General features: G+C 38.7%; 1 non-coding gene across 1 annotated transcript in view; it reads right to left on the bottom strand.

Annotated features, from left to right (window-relative positions):
- Nucleotides 1-362: 362 nt before the first annotated feature.
- LOC119558747 overlaps nt 363-4,059 on the bottom strand; it is a 3,971-nt gene continuing 274 nt past the window's right edge. Inside the window, exon 1 of the ribosomal RNA XR_005220403.1 lies at nt 363-4,059. This exon is cut by the window's right edge and continues 274 nt beyond it. This is a non-coding gene — a ribosomal RNA (large subunit ribosomal RNA).

The following is a 4,059-nucleotide window of genomic DNA, read 5'->3' as shown; positions in this document are numbered from 1 at the left end:
ATAATATGACGATATAGACTTGCTACCATAACATAAGTTTTGAACAATAAGAGGAGCAGACACCAACCAACCAACCGCTGCTACCATTGAATGAACCATATATACAAACTTTTATATATGTCCTCTTTACTTGAATTTTAATACCATAGGAATATTTATACATGGAATATGTTTGCCACTTTATCATCGCGTCACTAATAAGATGACGATACATTTTGTTTGTTCAATATTTACTTATATATTGATGTTTCCAATTTAGGTCTTTTATATTTCTTCTTCCCTACCTTACACACCACAAACAAAGTGGCGTGCGATGCTGCAAGCAAGCATAATGATTATGCCCGCTTGCAACATCTTTATTATCGAATCATCAAGCAAAGGATAAGCTTCAGTGGATCGCAGTATGGCAGCTGCTCAACCACTTACAACACCTTGCCTGTTACAAAAGTCGTTTACAATTGATTCTAGGCTTTGTCATTGTATTAAATAATGCTTTTATATGTAACTAGCGCGGCATCAGGTGATCAAAGATCCTCCCAATTTACTATGTTACAAATTACATTGGCATCACATCCATTGTCGTTTATAAAGTAAATTATAAACTTTAAATGGTTTAGAAGCCATACAATGCAAATTGCCCCTTATTTATCATTGCAGTCCAGCACGGATACGACCTTAGAGGCGTTCAGGCATAATCCAACGGACGTAGCGTCATACCACTGTTCGCTCGAACAAGTATTGTGCCATTGGTCCGTACCTGCGGTTCCTCTCGTACTACGCAGGAATGCTGTCGCAACAACGTTTTGTCATTAGTAGGGTAAAACTAACCTGTCTCACGACGGTCTAAACCCAGCTCACGTTCCCTTGCATGGGTGAACAATCCAACGCTTGGTGAATTTTGCTTCACAATGATAGGAAGAGCCGACATCGAAGGATCAAAAAGCGACGTCGCTATGAACGCTTGGCCGCCACAAGCCAGTTATCCCTATGGTAACTTTTCTGACACCTCTTGTTAAAAACTCTTTAAACCAAAAGGATCGATAGGCCGAGCTTTTGCTGTCCCTGTGTGTACTGAACACCGAGATCAAGTCAGCATTTGCCCTTTTGCTCTATGTGTGGTTTCTGTCCGCACTGAGCTGGCCTTGGGACACCTCCGTTATTATTTGAGAGATGTACCGCCCCAGTCAAACTCCCTACCTGGCAATGTCCTTGAATTGGATCATACCTGAGTAATTGGAGTTATACCAAATTTTCAAATCAAAAATACATAAATGCACCGTTTTATTAAAGAATTTGTTTGCGATTATATAACAAACTCGTGATACTTTGATCAAGAAGCTTGCATCAAAACCCAATACCATAAGATATAATAAATATATCCGTATAATGGCTAGGAAATGATACACGTTCCATTTAATCAAGTAAGTAAGGAAACAATAAGAGTAGTGGTATTTCATTGGCGATACCAAACCGAAGTCTAATATCTCCCACTTATTCTACACCTCTTATGTCTCCTTACACTGCCAGATTAGAGTCAAGCTCAAAAGGGTCTTCTTTCCCCGCTAATTATTCCAAGCCCGTTCCCTTGGCTGTGGTTTCGCTAGATAGTAGATAGGGACAGTAGGAATCTCGTTAATCCATTCATGCGCGTCACTAATTAGATGACGAGGCATTTGGCTACCTTAAGAGAGTCATAGTTACTCCCGCCGTTGACCCGCGCTTACTTGAATTTCTTCACTTTGACATTCAGAGCACTGGGCAGAAATCACATTGTGTCAACACCCGCTAGGGCCATCACAATGCTTTGTTTTAATTAGACAGTCGGATTCCCCAAGTCCGTGCCAGTTCTGAATTGATTGTTAATTGATAATCGTTATAATTAATAAGAACTAATTGGTTTAACCCAATTAGTATTCTTAAAAATTTTAGCAAGAAAGTTCCACAATTGGCTACGTAACTAAACTATCCGGGGAACAAGTGACCAACATAAATGCCAGACACTCTATTTACCCAGAACGAGCACATAAACCATGTTATTGTTTCCCAATCAAGCCCGACTATCTCAATCTTCAGAGCCAATCCTTATCCCGAAGTTACGGATCTAATTTGCCGACTTCCCTTACCTACATTATTCTATCGACTAGAGACTCTTCACCTTGGAGACCAGCTGCGGATATTGGTACGGCCTGTTGAGAAGTTTGCGTGTCCCCACCATAAATTTTCAAGGTCCGAGGAGAAAATATCGACACAACAGTATATGTCATGCTCTTCTAGCCCATCTACCATATCTCTCTGCGAAAGACTTCCATGGTAGTACGGCTATAAAACAGAAAAGAAAACTCTTCCGATATCTCTCGACGGCTTCTTTATGGTCGTTCCTGTTGCCAGGATGAGCACGAGGCCCATATTTAATAACAAACGGATACTCAACAGGTTACGGAATTGGAACCGTATTCCCTTTCGTTCAAAATTATTCAAGTATATTAATTAGCTTGATTTATATAATATAATTATATTTGTATGGCATTTGTGTTTTACTTGAAAATTTTCGGCTTTCGCCTTGAACTTAGGACCGACTAACTCGTGATCAACCACTGTTCACACGAAACCCTTCTCCACTTCAGTCCTCCAAGGTCTCATTCGATTATTTGCTACTACCACCAAGATCTGTACCAATGGCAGCTCCATGCAGGCTTACGCCAAACACTTCTACGCATACCATTGTACCTTCCTACTCACTAAAGTTTCAAAATTTATATCACAAGTAATATAAATCATCTACTTTAGCGGTAATGTATAGGTATACAACTTAAGCGCCATCCATTTTAAGGGCTAGTTGCTTCGGCAGGTGAGTTGTTACACACTCCTTAGCGGATTTCGACTTCCATGATCACCGTCCTGCTGTTTTAAGCAACCAACGCCTTTCATGGTATCTGCATGAGTTGTTAATTTGGGCACCGTAACATTACGTTTGGTTCATCCCACAGCGCCAGTTCTGCTTACCAAAAGTGGCCCACTGGGCACATTATATCATAACCTTGAACTTCATATCAAGAAAGTTAAGGTTCTTACCCATTTAAAGTTTGAGAATAGGTTAAGATCGTTTCGACCCTAAGGCCTCTAATCATTCGCTTTACCAGATAAGATTATTTTATATAACATTAAAATGCACCAGCTATCCTGAGGGAAACTTCGGAAGGAACCAGCTACTAGATGGTTCGATTGGTCTTTCGCCCCTATACTCAATTCTGACAATCGATTTGCACGTCAGAACTGTTTCGGTCTTCCATCAGGGTTTCCCCTGACTTCAACCTGATCAAGTATAGTTCACCATCTTTCGGGTCACAGCATATATGCTCAAGGTACGTTCCAGTTAGAGGCATAAATAATATAAATATCATTATACATAACTATATAGAACGCCCCGGGATTGTGTTAATTAGCTATAAATAGTTAAAAAACTAATCCCATTATTAGTCAAGTTAATTACGCTATTAGGTTTATATCCCAATAACTTGCACATATGTTAGACTCCTTGGTCCGTGTTTCAAGACGGGTCCCGAAGGTATCCTGAATCTTTCGCATTGTTAATCATACAAGTGCATATAATAAACACAAAAATCAATGATAATTATGCCATTATATAATTCCGAAAAATTAACGCACTGTATTCATATAAATCTATCAGCACTTTATCAAATTAATAACATTTATTCTGTGTTAAAATGCAAGCAAATTAATTTGAATAAACTATAAGTTATATTTTATGATAAATTTTGTATGCTAATAGATTACAATGTCCTTATATGGAAAAAATGCACACTATTATCATAATATTGTTTAAATATTACAATTTTAATGATGAATTTTCCATAACGGATATTCAGGTTCATCGGGCTTAACCTCTAAGCAGTTTCACGTACTGTTTAACTCTCTATTCAGAGTTCTTTTCAACTTTCCCTCACGGTACTTGTTTACTATCGGTCTCATGGTTATATTTAGTTTTAGATGGAGTTTACCACCCACTTAGTGCTGCACTATCAAGCAACACGACTCTTT

The sequence above is a fragment of the Drosophila subpulchrella genome, unplaced genomic scaffold (assembly GCF_014743375.2).
Source record: "Drosophila subpulchrella strain 33 F10 #4 breed RU33 unplaced genomic scaffold, RU_Dsub_v1.1 Primary Assembly Seq132, whole genome shotgun sequence".
Classification (NCBI taxonomy): domain Eukaryota; kingdom Metazoa; phylum Arthropoda; class Insecta; order Diptera; family Drosophilidae; genus Drosophila; species Drosophila subpulchrella.
Note: the sequence above shows the minus strand (reverse complement) of the source record. Positions and strands in the feature narration are given on the sequence as shown.